This window comes from Struthio camelus, chromosome W (assembly GCF_040807025.1).
Source record: "Struthio camelus isolate bStrCam1 chromosome W, bStrCam1.hap1, whole genome shotgun sequence".
Lineage (NCBI taxonomy): Eukaryota > Metazoa > Chordata > Aves > Struthioniformes > Struthionidae > Struthio > Struthio camelus.
Genome location: NC_090981.1, coordinates 66,101,850 through 66,115,952, shown reverse-complemented (window position 1 = coordinate 66,115,952; position 14,103 = coordinate 66,101,850). Strand labels below are relative to the sequence as shown.

At 47.4% G+C, this 14,103-nt stretch overlaps 1 protein-coding gene across 20 annotated transcripts in view; it reads right to left on the bottom strand.

Annotated features, from left to right (window-relative positions):
- LOC138060891 (CBP80/20-dependent translation initiation factor-like) overlaps nt 1-14,103 on the bottom strand; it is a 212,696-nt gene that overhangs the window by 182,072 nt on the left and 16,521 nt on the right. The window contains exon 1 of one of the 20 annotated variants that reach the window (XM_068925321.1): nt 9,377-9,471. The exons of 18 other annotated variants lie outside the window; for them this stretch is intronic. The gene's annotated coding sequence lies outside the window, so the exon portion shown is untranslated. Of the gene's footprint in view, nt 1-6,713; nt 6,867-9,376; nt 9,472-14,103 lie in introns of those variants that run through there. One more of the 20 variants, XM_068925332.1, reaches the window with a different exon arrangement.

Here is a 14,103-nt window from a genome sequence, read left to right as displayed (position 1 = left end):
CACGGGCCATAGAGCACAATGTATTTAAACCTGCTCTCAAATCTACCTGCAGCTTTTCACAGCTGTGTCATGAGCCATGGAAAGGAGTTAAGAACAACTCACCAGGATAACGCGTCCCTTAACGAACCAGCCTCACAAACAGCAAGCAAAGAAACTCCTCAGACAAGAATGTTAATGTGTTATTGGCCTGCCACCAGCCTCATTTTTGAGGCCTGAAGTGCATTTTTGTGCAATCATTTCCAGACTTACACACTCCCCGTCAGACAAGTGCTGCTCTGCACCAGCAGGACAGGACGGAAGGAGCCTGTTAGGCACCGTGGGGTCCCACGGAAAGACTATTTGGCCCTGCCGTGGCCCGGCCACCCTGTACACACGTGCCAGGCCAGCGGCTGCCCTGCTCGCTCCCCACCCTGCAGCAGTGAAGCTCGCAACAAGGAGCAAGCAAGGGAGAGCTGAACAAGGAGCAGTCTGCTGAATCCCAGGAGGTAAAGAAGCTGCAAGTAGATACATTTAGCGCCGGAGGAATCGCCAGTTTTGATTAATAAAAAGTAAATGAGGCAGCTCAACTGGGTAAGCCCTGGTGGATGGGAGAAGGACAGAGAGGCTTTCGGTAATATAAAGCAAATGTAAACGACAAACAGCTTTAGGGCATTTTACATGCCAATGTCATTACTTCAGCTAACCGGTTAGGAAACATTTTACAAAGTCATCTGTAAAATAGGTGTTATGCAATGATTTGTACATCCTCTGCCACCTCTGGCTCCGGGCAAGAGCCACAGGCAGCCAGAGCTCACTACCGAGCAGGATGAAGAGCAAGGCTGCACACTATTTTATGGAGTCCATCAGGAGGAGAACGCAAACAGATTAGAGGTGGGAAAACCTGGAAATGGGGAAAACAGGCTATAGCAGCACACATCTTTCTCTCTGCATCACCTTCCAAACGAGCAGACAAGCTGCTCAGCCTTCACACTGCAAGCTGCAACAGCTGCTGCAAAACCACTGCCCTCGGCAGAAACAGCCTGCAACACAGCTATGGCTTGCAACCCTCACACAAAGAACAGGACGTGACAGTCACAGCTGGAGTCGCATACACTCTTGGGATGGGCTCATCCCACCCAGCTAGGGAAGACACAGACGCGCCAGGTAGCCCACAGAGAGAAGGATATTCCAGGACACAATACAGCTGACCTATTTCAGAGATGAGCATGAGATCAAGTGAGCTTTGGAAGTGTCTATTTACTCCCGCCAGTCGTAATGATAGCCTAGACAGCTGGCCCAGATACAGACAGCTAATGTTCAGTTACACGAACCTCCACCCTTACCAGCTTAACATGACTTAATGTCAAAGCATCCTTGACATTAGTCTCTTCAGCAAACTGTAGCTCTCAGATACACCTGCTTAGCTTCAGAGTTCCTGCTGGGGCTGTGGTGGTAGTGAGGAATTAGAGCACCACAGTCCAGGTCTGTGGTTGTCTAGAGCCCAGATCCACTTAGGGTTGATGAATTCTGTTAAAAACTCTGATTTTGCCACTTTGGCCAGTGGCAGTTTTGCCACTTTGGCAGATCCTTGCTACAAAACCCCACGGATCCCTGGATCGGGCAGACATGCAAAGCTGTGCTGATTATGCAGAAGATCACGTGAAAGCAGCAGCCAGCCTGGCTGTGGTATCTCCCCAGATCAGCAAGAACTCTTGGACAAAAACCAGCAACATCCCTCAAACCTAGTGACAGACAAACAGCATTACAGCTTCCTAAAAATGGTAAATCAGTGCTGTTTATGTAAGTGACTCCCTTCCTAAACTGACAACTAAAAATAGGAGATTAAGTCTACTGTTTAGAGGCAGTAACTTCCTGCCAGGAAGTTACCCTTGGACTATGGACCCATATTCCCTTGCAGGTGTCCCCCAGCAACGGGCTGGAACTACCAAACCTGAGAGTCAGAAGCAAAGAGGCCGACAAGGAGCGAAGGGGGCAGGGGGTCTACAACTATAGCCATGAGCTCGTCTCCACTACTTGGGTTTACCAAGAGAAGTTTGACAGAAGATACGAACTGGTAGAGCTTTTTGGCTTCAAACTCACACACAGTTTCACGGTGAGCAATGAACAGGCACAACTGTCATCATGACCTGGCACTGCCCTGTTGTTTGTTCACCAATGTCAAAACTATGTCTGAAAGACTGAGGCAGAAATCACCTCAAAGTAAACTTGAACTCTTGACTAGAAAAGGGAATGTTTTGGGAAAAGGCTAAACCACATGCAGGGATCAGCTTAACGCAGATGACATCTGTGATGGACACAGAAAACCAACGTGGAAGGTACACTTTGTGCTCTCCAAGATGCACGCGTGCACTTCAGAACAAGGACAGGAAAGCATTTACCTGCCTTATCTGGAGAACGCCAAAAGATAACCTGAACATGCTGGCCTCCCTGCTCAGTATGTTAGACTTCAGGCTTTTTAAGCTGAAGGCGTCAGGACAAGAACCTTGAACTTATCTCTTATCGGAGGCAGAAGAGCTCAGTCTCAAAATACCATGAACTGACCTCCTTGCAAACCAGCACTTCCTTCGATGTAGATCCCAGCATGGCCATGCACATGTGCACTCTATGCCAAACTCTTCATTCAAATTAAAAACTGAATATCAATTTTCAGTGTGCTTGATCCATATCTTCTACCCACAATACAGGGAAACGCTATCAGTGCCTGCAGTTTGACAGGAACTTCTCAAAACCCCCAGAGGCAGAAACAACGTAGGTCCTTTGCTTTGTGCCACTGTTTAGCTCACGCATGCTGAGAGGCTTTGACAGTATAGATAAAACTACCAATACTCAAATATTTGAGCTGGCACAGCAGGATAAATGCTCACCTGAAACAAAGACAAAAGTGTAACATCTTATTGACTTACTATGCTGAAGCTACATATGTACAGGTGTACTTAAAGAGGCTTATCTCAGAGACCTAAACAGACCCTGTTTATATTACCCTGTAACATTCAATAAATAGGCCTAGAGGGAATTTATGATCTTTTAGAAGGAGCAACTGTTCTATAGACCCTCTGTATACAAGGGGTGAGACTGCCTATCCCTTCTAGGTCTCCTCCTACTCAAGGATTTACCTCTCTTGCATGGCTGCTGAGAGCCACTGATCACTTGTGGTTGGGGTATCTGATGTACATAGCTGAAAGGTGCCTCAGTTTCCTGCCCTGGAAAATGCCCTCATGCAACAAGCGCTGTGACAACTTCCTAAATTCCTGGCTTTTCTTTCTTATATGGGAGGGGGAGGTCTCGGGGCTTCACGGTGCTACTGTAGGGCAAGTATTACAGATTTAGACGTTTTCTGTAAGAATTAAATATTAGAAGTTTAGCCTTAATTTTTAGAACGCCTCTGGGTAACCACATTGGGTAAACGTACAGCAGCTCGGGAAAACCAGGCCAAGAATGCACTAAGCTGTTTCTCCACAAACACTTACAGACTGCTCAGGAATAGTGCCAGAAATACTTATTTTGGTTAAGTTTACCTCCTGACCCAAGAGGAGGCACAGTTCCTACAGAACCAGATGAGGAGTGGAAGACCCAGGACCACTCAAGGACATCCAAGATGAACAAGATCTATCTTTCAGGAGACCCATGTCCACCCTGAGGTACCCAATGAGACACCACAGCAATGAAACCCACCAGCCATGCCCACCAATTGCTCCCCACGGAGCGACTGGGGGACCCGCGGTTAGGCGGACACTTCAGATACACATCCATGAACTAGTTTTGAACTGGTTTTTGCTGTAGCACAGAGCTCAAAACAGAATGCAAGATGTGCCACAAGAAGTAAGCTGGCATTTAGCATTACACCACCCTGTCCCTTGAAACAGCTATTTAAAACTTTCACTGGCAAGTCTATATGACTAGCCCTGATGGCAGGGAAAAATTCAGAGCCTGTACTGCCCTAGACATCTTGTTCCCACGGTAAACACAGAGCCTCAAGGGCTCACAACTGTGGGATGATCCTACTTGCACAGGCTCCTCCGGAGCAGGGGAACAAGTCCAAGGCCATGGGGACGCAGAAGGCTCAGAGCTGCTCTGACTTCACCAGCTGCACCTTCCTCCACCGTGCGTCAAACACCGCAGCAGGGATCAAAAGAGCTTGTGCAAAGCTCTACCGCCCTCTGAGAAAGTTCCCTTCCAAACCTCACTGCATTGGCCGACCTCTAATTACACTAGGGATTAACATCCCTGAAGTTAATTAGAATGAGAACGTGATTTTAATTGCAGCAAAAGGGAGAATCGCTTGCAACTGCAGCGGAAACTTTTGTGACAGGGAGCCTGATGTTCCCATACCTTCAGCCTTAGTGAGACAAGCAGACAGCTCAAACTATTTCGCTTCTCAAAGAAAAAGCACAAGAGGAAACTTGATTAATCAAGGAACATTGTAATGTTATATACACAGGCGATATCTTACATTAAAGGGCCTTTGAGAGCAGCAGGTGGAAGCACAGCATTACCCAACAGTCAGAAAAGGAAGCTAAAAAACAACAAGTAGAAATGGGAGAAGGGTAAATAATGATGGGAACGTCTAGCAAGAAACATGGTAATTTCATCATCTCCAAAACCATTCAAAAGGAGGAAGACAGGCTGCCAGTGTGAAACACAGCCTTGTTCAGCCAGAAGTGACTGTGGTTGAGTATATTCAAAAGACCAGCTCTGAGCACAGCCCAAGTCACTGGGTGAAGCACCATTGCTCATGTTAGGTGGGTCAGATTAGACCATTTGAGGGATCTTTACAATCCATGAGTTGAGTAGCTGAGCTTAACAAGAACCTTGGAAAGGAACTTCTAGAACAAATTATACAATATCAGTGGTCAAAGAAAATAAAACCCGCACCTAGCCCCTGGTTATTGTAGGCGCTTTGATACTTTACAGTAAAAATATTACTAATGCTTACATGAATGGTTTTATTGATTTAGTGCCTGGTCTGTTGGAAGGCACACAAATTGCCATGGCTTACTGCAGGCTTTCCCCTCACCCATTAGACAGTTTTCAGGGCTTCCAAAGCCAGCAAACAAAAAGCAAAGTGTTTTCTGAAGTGACCCTTCCCTCATATTCTTCCACAGCAGTCCAAAGCATCCCATGACAGAGGGGGTTTAAACATTACCCCCGATGCCCTACACATACACAGAGCTCAAGGCACCTTCCGGAGCCCAACTGTTTAATCATCTGAGATAATGACGAGCCCTAGAAGTTCTCCTAAGGTTCCTCCAGCTGAATGGGAAGTTATGTTTCCTTTCTTTTCCCACATATGCTTTCTTTCCCTCCTTGGGAGCGCTGTGAATCTGAAGAATGGCTGCATTTGCTTAGGATTACCTGTCTGCGGAAGCACCACTATCCATGAACAGTCCCTGCGCAGTGGCGTGCATTATACACTGAGCACAGCGCGAGGAAGGACTCTGGATTCCAGCACTTGGGCAGCATCTCTGCAACGTGCACAAGAGGTCCGGCACCTTCCAGGACCACTCCCTGCTACACCGGAAAATAGAGAGGACACCTAGCACTGACCTAAACACCAGTTTTGAATCATCCTCCAAATACAACGAGAATGAGGACGGGTACAGAGCAAGCACCCATGGCCAGCTGTGCTAGCACGACCCAACCTTCTCTGAAGCTGCACAGTCCTTTCCCGTAGCATGGGGCAAGATGCACTTACCTGCTTTGCCTGCAATCTCTTGAGGAACTGAATCTACTTGTGCAGAAGTAAACAGCTGAACATGTTAAGTTAGCTTAACCCCTTCTCTGCAAGTCAGCACTGGGAAGAGACACAGCCTTTCATGGTCATGTTGTAATAGTCACAAGTAAACTAATGTCATAGAGCCAAAGAAATAAAAATTCTATCACTTATTTGCCAGCAACCTGGAGTTGGCTTGGTGTATTTAAAATAGTTTTGGTCAAGCCATTTCAGCCAAAACCCCGGGAAGAAAATGCTGGAAAGAACTACTACTTATTTTAGGGTTTGATATTTTTAACAAAGTATTTCTACTTTTATTTCACAGTGATGTACATAACATTTCCATGTCTCCATCTAATGGCAAAGAATACACAAAAACACCATATTTCAGTTTGGACCAAATAAGACATCTTTAACTTGACATTATTTCCTTTGCTGTTTTAGCCAAGCTAAAAAGAAAACTATTCTGATTGACCCCAGGAAAAAAAAAAAAAATCCTCTGTTGGAGCAGTAAAAATGAACCTTTTTGGAGCAGTGCTCCCAAATGGAACAAGTAATTTAAAGTATAGCTGCAATTTTTAAATATAGATTATCAGTTAGAAATTTGCAGGAACCTCAGCAAAGGGTCACAGAAGTTACTTTTTCTTAAAAAAGAAAATAAAAGAAGGGCAAAATGGGTAAAGTGTGACACACCTCCCAAAGAGAGAGCAAAGCATTGCACGCAGCAGCCTTAAGTCCAAGGACAACGTGAGACACAAGATCCACCTCAGTGTCATCCACCTCTTTCCAGCTCTATGCTCCCAGGAACGTATTTGCTTTGGCTTCTTAACAGCTCCTACATGGGCTGTTCTGCCCGACTGGAAAATATTTACTCCACAGAAGCTTTCAGACCTTATCCAGGATAACACCAACGGCCACAGAAACCCCAACAGCGATCAAGCACAGGCTGCTACAGCCCCACCACTCCAAGAGCCAGCAGCTCCCCTCTGCTATCTGCTTTTACCCTTTTATCAATGTCCTCTCCTGCCTCCTCGACCCCTTTCAGACCAAACTGGGCTCAGCTGGATATCCTGCAGGACACGGGGAAAAACAGGCACTGAAGAGAGCGATGCCAAGTTGCTGGCTCTTGACCCCTCCGCTGGGACGTCCCTGCGTTGCTAGCAGCCTCCCGTGATCCCAGCAGGTGGTTTAGCACGGGAGCTTAGTGGTAAGCCCTACCGCAGCAAGGAGGCGGGGAGTTATAATTACCCACGTGTGATTATGCTCTGCAAAACGGGCTCTGCAGAGGCTTTGAGACAGTGCAGAGACAATACCCAACTTCATTAGTTTTCACGAAGAGACTAAGAAGTTCATGAGTGGACAACCCACTCCCAAGATGTAATGTTTTGTTGGGTTTTTTCTTCCCTTGTCTGGGCTTGGTTTTACTTATTTATTTATTTTAAAGTAGCTGTCAAATCCTATTACTGTGCTGTAAATCCCTGTCCTGCTGGAAAAGAATTTGGCACCTTTAAAGGTAACCAACCTGCACCTAAGGGACCTGTCCACCGCCTCGGCGAGGCACTGGAAGAGGGATTTTTGCACTGAAGGATCTTCTGTTTGTGTAACTAGAGGGAGAGCACTCCGCTTTGCCCCTCTCCTCTCCAAATAAACCCTTATGGAAGGGAAAGCAGTCAGGTAGGGGACGCAAGCCAGTCCCAGCACTGAGGTCAGGGCAGCAGAAGGGAGAAGATGACCAAGACGGGTCTTGGAGAAAGGAGAAAAACTGCAACAGGGAACAACCCTGGATCCACGAGGAGGGCAGAGACTGATAATGTGCTATTTCCACCCATACCTCCACAACTAAGGCAGGTGGAGGATGTTGTATGGCCCGGCTGTGTGCAGAACATGCTTTGGGCTCCCTGGCTAACCCAGCAAGGCAGCAGGCAGCAAAGCAGCCAAATCGCAGCAGGAGGGCCAACAGGAGAGGGGAAGGCAATTCACAAGTATTTCGCTGTATCTTGCTACAAATCTTATTTTCTGGCTTAAATAACATGAGCGAATGAACATTATTATTAAAAGAAAGAAAAAAGAGAAATCAAACAGTAGCTCGGAGAAGCCAGGGAAGCCTCCTAAGAGCCAGGGAAACCTGCACCATCTAGGGAGGAGTCAGATTATAATAATTAGGTCAGCTAGTGATAAGCCTTCTCAAATGCACACAAGCATATAAAGCGCTACTACATTTCTAGAAAGTGGCAATAGCCCCAACAGGCCAAAAAACCCAAACGCGACATGCCGATCTGTGCCAGCACAGTGCAACACACAAGTGGCAAGAATGAAAACTGTAGCGCAAAGCTTTCTCCAGCAGCAGAGAACGGCAGTCCCTTTTCTCGCATGCTCTGAAGAGCACTAGCTGCAGTGCAGCAAACTGATGGGATATAAGAAAAATTTTTCATTGCAAAAGTGGTTCAGCACCACGACAGATGACCTGAGAGGGTGTGCAGCCTCCATCCTTGCAAACGCATCGTCAAAAATCAACTGGACGAGGCCCTGAGTAGCCCGATCTGACTTTGAAGCTAGGCCTTATCTCTAGCTTAATCAAAAAAAAAAAAAATCAAAATAAACCTTCCAGGCCATTTGCCGCTGGGAAAAGTCAGGAAAACCAGCAGGTGAGACAACAGCAAGGCTGACCTTTAGGAGAGGCAACACATGCCAATGTGAAGCTCAGCCATGACAGCTACAGTCATGGCAAGCTGGTGCTTCTGGTTCAGAAGGCAAGGAGCAAAGAGGATGCTCCCACACACTGAACACTATAAGGGTATGCACATACTTTGACCTGTAAAAAGGAAATCGGAGGCTTTACGTTACCAGACCATTTCTTCCGGGCCGGTTTAACATCACTTCTGTCCATCTCAGCAGCTTCGATGTGACCTAAGTGGCCAACAGAGGCCCCAGCTACAGTCCCAGAGTGGTAATTTTGACACGGGTCACATCCAGATGTTTGACACGGGACCAAGCAAACAGGAAGGGCAGACCAAAGAGGAGGATGTGCTTGCTGGGGCTGGTCCTACCCCCTCCTGTTCTTTCTTCCTCTCTGTTTGTACCAGGCAAGGACGATCATCTGTCTCCAATATAGCAGCCCAGCACCGGGGGCCAAACCTCCAATCCCCAATGACTCTTGAGGAAGTGAACATGTTATTGCAGGAACAGGCTCTAAACGTTTTACAGTTTGGATCCACTAAAAATACTGAAGCTTCGCTTGTGCCACAAGGGCCGGATGCTATTATTATAGGAGCAAAAAATGCTATTCCCCAGGGTTTATATGGGCACAAAATCCAGAATAAACATTCACATGAACCAGTGCAGGACATGAGCCAAGAGCTTGACTTTCTATCGCCTTGTCGAACCATTTATGCTCGCCACACGCATATTGCCATCGCTCTTCCCGATATCATCCTCCGCACAGCTGGGGCCAGGGCAGAGAACAGAAACTAAGTGCAAACAGCAGAAAGTGCCTTATGCCAATGACCCAACAGGCAGAAACAGTATTTGCTGCTTTCCTGTATCACTGCATAACACCGGCATAGCAAAGACTAGAGCTGGCCACTCTTGCAGGGAAGTGAAACTGCAGACGCTGGTCTGTTGAAAACAAGAACGTGGATGAAGATAAAAATAAGTCCAGGTACTCACTGGTTTTAAGGGTCTCAGGGCACTGGAGACACAGACTGAAGGTCCGAGGTACTGTTGTGAAGCCTCTTGCTTCCCTGCAGTGGCTGCAGAACCCCTCCTGGTGCTGAGCCACACAGCTGATGCCCGCGATGCACAGGAGGGACTCCCGGGCTCGGCTGTATCACAGATGACTTTGGTACACAGAGGTAAATCGGCTTGGAAACACAACAGAAAACCAGGCTGTGCAGCTGAAAGCAGACAGGTAGCAATTTGCCTTCTCTCTTAGCTCATTAAATCCAGCCTTGCCATCAGTCACTCTGGAGCGACTGCTCCAAAATAACAGTGGAGATAGGTCAACGTCAGGCAGCAGCTACAGCACAGCCAAAAGCGATTTTGGCCAGCATGCCGCAGCGCTGTCAGCAAGCGGGGAAACAACAGCCGGCAGCATGGACATCCACTGCCCACCCTGAAGGCCGCCGCAGACGTGGCAGCGGTGAAACCAAGAGATTCCTGCATCTCATGCTGCTTCACCCGGTAAGCCTCGCACCCAGCCCGTAGCACCCAGCTGCACAGGAGCACCATGTTTTTCCTCCCTGCACGCACACAACACACCCATCCTACGGGCTGAAAAGGAAACAAGCAGGTGAAGCTCAGACTGAAGGTAAGCTCCACGCTGCAACACCAGCAATCATTTGCCGGATGGCAATGCTTCCCAGGCACTGCTCAGGCCTCGCTGCATCAGCGCTGCACAAGCAGGGACCGAGCATGGAGGTGGCTCCATCTCATTCAAGGGACAGGCAGCAAAGGTGGCACAAGGACACCGTCAAACATCACAGCCTCCTGCATACCAGTCTGATCTCAGCCAGCAAACCCCTCTGCTCCACGCCTGGGATACTTCTCCCTGGATGCTCCGCAAGCAGGGAGGCAGGAACAGGCAGGTCACTGTACCTGACAGCCTGCTTTCAGTGCAGATCCAGACCTTACGTGCACTGAATTGCTCTCTTGCAACATCTCTCTGTCTCCAGTGACTGCAGAGGGGAAGTATACGCCTAACTTCACCACCTCCATTAGCTGGGGTAAATCCAGGTCACCTGGGAAAGGCCCTACAAAAGGGAGCAGCATGTCTGCCTATCCAAACCTCTCTCTTCACTGCCTGGATCCTCCCTACAGCTCCACGGCTCTGGCCATTCAAATAGCTCTTCTAGCAGTCACAGCTGTTAGGGCAGTTTCATGGCTTCCTTGTAAGGCTATCCCTCAATCAAGGTGTGTTGAGATCAGCTTTTCTCAACAGTCAGCTGCCAAATACTCTACTGACCTATCAAGTCCTTCAGTATATTAAGTACTGCACTGATGCATTGCTACAAGTTAAACCCAGCGCTCAGGTTTCAGATAAGAAGAGCATCCTACAGACTTAAACGCGCCGTGTCTGTTTTACCCAACCATTCAGTTCCTGCGGTCACTATGGTCTGCTGGCCAGAAAACTGCAGATGCCAGAGAGCCTCTCCTTCAATATGCCCAAATGTTCTTCCATATTACTAGGACACAAAGAAGGTCTCATGCAGCGTGTTCATCTTTAGCCTGCAGACTCCTCTCTTCAGGCTGCCTCTTATGTCGTTCGGTTCTCTGGCCTCCCTGTGGCACATGGGAAACAACTGGCTATAGTTCCTTATGTATTTTGAATCAAAGTTCACTGCTTTTTTTGCTAAAATAATTGGCTAATCAAACACATTGCTTCTCAGCTGACATTCCTCCTAATGTTTTAATCAATAGATATAGATACTCAGAAGAGACCTAATACGTGCTGGGTTTAGATTAAGCACCAAGAGGATAAGGCTATGGCTTTTCATTCATATTGCCTGACGGCGTGGAAGCCGATAAAAGAAGAGCTGGAAGCAGGATGGATGTGTGTAGTGTGAAGTGGATAAAACAACAGAATTAAGTAAATAAGTGGGAAATTTTAGCCGGAGTTATTAGTCTGTGGAAAGAAAGAGAGAAAGGCTTTACCGGCTGGCATTTCCTATTACACTGAGCATAATACTTGTAGACAACACATAAAAGGTCTGAAACATTAAGGGATGGAGCAGAGGACTCACTAACAAATCTGCCTCTTGACATCCAATTAAGACAAATCTGAGATTCACACCACCACAAATGCCAAACAGTTATGCTTTACAACAACTATAAACTGGCCAACTAATAGCCTCTGACAGGTTCATGATTTGGTTGGACTGCTTAAAAGAAGAAAAAAATCTACTCTGAACAGCAGCAAGCAAAACACAAGTAGGGTTATGAAAATGTTCCCAGTTGATTACCAGCTTCAGACTTCTCAGCGCACCTTACCACCTCCACGGAGATATTTACCTTCACTGCTAAATTTCCATGACACTTCAATTACAAGAGGTTTTTTTCACCATATCAGCCGTCACGTTAACACCAGGCAAGTCTAAAGCACTTCCAATAAAACTTTAATGACTATAGGGTCTCACAGTTTACTCCAGTGGCCAGAACCGGACCAAAAAGACAACACAATGTCTCCGGGCAGCCAAGCTCCAACCTGCTGCCGCTGGCTGGCCAAGGGAAGGGCCGAGAAACTTGAGGAAGCAGAAGGAATGTGATTTGACCTGGATGTTTTAAGCAGTAATAAGTTTCATTTTCTGGGATTTCTTGTAAAAATATATGGAAATTCTCAGTGTTTGTTTTTACCGCACCTTCTCCAGAAATACCTGGTGTTGGCTCTGACCAAACTAGGCAGGTCTGATTCAAAAGAGATCCCTATAAAGATCAGATGTAACTTGAAAATCCTGGCTTTTTTGTTCTTACTGCAAGATCTCGGGCTAGTTAAGGCCCAGTCTCCCAGGAGCTGAATGTGCATACTCCCACCACCAGCAAACAGAAAGTGGGAGGTAGCACCACTGCACAGCACAGAGGCACAGCAGCACCAGCAGTTCAATGCGATGATGCCCCTACGCACTTGGAGGTACCGTATTAGTGCGCTCCAGAATTTGGCCTAGCCCTGCTGAGCAAGCGTGATGTTATCACCAAGCTGTTCAGAGCTAGCACTGATCTCGTGATACGAGACCACTGCCCATCATGTGAAGAGGCCTGGCTTTTCAGTTCCTCTCACTTTCCCTTAGCTTCACTCACTTCTGAGGTCATGTTTTTGCGTAGCACTTCGCACAGTGGGGTCATGATGAAGATCTGTATTAATAACTACAACACTTGGTACCTAATCAGGTGTTAATATACAACAAAAAAGCTCAAGTTTGCTGACCCTCCGAGAAGTATTGCTCACAGCACATTAGCTTCAATAAGGCTGCATGCAGTGAGCATCTGGACTTATTGTCGTTCTAGTAAAGGTTTGGGAAACCCTTCAAATTACCACTCAGACTCCACTCTTAGCACTGTCAAGCCAGATGCCTGCTATCATTTAAAGTGGTAGATGATTTGGTGACTCTCCTACTGAGCAGCAGTTTCTGAAAGTCCTGCAGAGAGCAAGCGATGCTTCCTCCTCAGCATTTAGCCATCAGGTCAACTCTGCCGCAAGAGGCAAGCTAGCAGCAGTCCTCCACGGTTCCGTGGAGTGTCACCATCCATCCATCATCCTTGAGACCTTTCCCATAGGTGCCCAAGGGAGCATGACATCCTTCAGGGGTGCTGACAGAGTGTCTACCGTCACCGTGGCACTCCCTCCCTGGTGACTCCATGCCTTTCTGCTCCATCTCCTTTAGCACAACTAGGCTACCTGTATCCTTTCCAGGAGCTACTTGCTCCTAAGCTGTAGGAAATTCAACCCTTTTCTAAAAGGACAACATGATTCTTCTGGCTGAGGAATGCCAAGCAAAGCACCATGTTACTACGTTCTTCGCACGTGACTGCTCCTGCCTGTAGACTGTCCTCCCCCACCATGCCTTTCCACCCCATGACGCACGGTGACAAGGCAGACAGGCTGCTGCTGAATGAAGCGGTAGTAGTTGGAGGTGCACAACCAAAACCTCAGCAAATCCGGCGAGGGATGACTGTGCAAACAGCAGAAGAGGAAAGGCTGAGTCACTTCCTCCTCCAGAGTCCTAAATACAGAAGGAGATAAGGAAAATAATTCTTCAGGCTTACAAAAAAAGGAACAGATCCCCAGCTAAAAAGGAAAAAAAGGGGAAAAGCAGTGATGGCAGAAAGCGAAGGGAGAAAACGCAGCCTTGTGTGATACAGCAACCTGCAGCTGTAATGAGAAAGGCCATTAAAAGCAGAGGGGCGCACAGCATCGCACCCTAGCTCTTTCGGAAATGGGGTGCTGATAAATCATCTCTACTAGAGGCTCAAACTGGCCAAGCTCTACGACCAGACAAGCTCACATATCCTCACATATCCCAAGAATATTTATGTTAGAGTAAGCTGCTCTCAGCTCTGCATAAGGCACCTAAAGGCTGCAGTGCTGAACCACAGTTATCGCCTTGCATTACTAAACAAGGCATCCTTCTCCGTGCTGTTTTTCATACCAACGGTTGTATATGGTTATCACGTTTCCAGCACCCAGCGCTTTTTGAGCCAAGTTATAAGTACTTAGCTCCCCAGAAAAAGGTTCAGAGAGCAGATTTTTCCAGAATGCTGTTGGCTTTGCTGCTCTTTTCCGGATGGCTTGATGCTCCGGGTGGGCCCAGCCCCAAGCTCCACAGCACAGCGCCTCCCCATCCACAGCCTTCAGCTGCCCTGGCTGGTCACTCCGTAGCGTTGGAAGCGTATTCCTCCTGCCT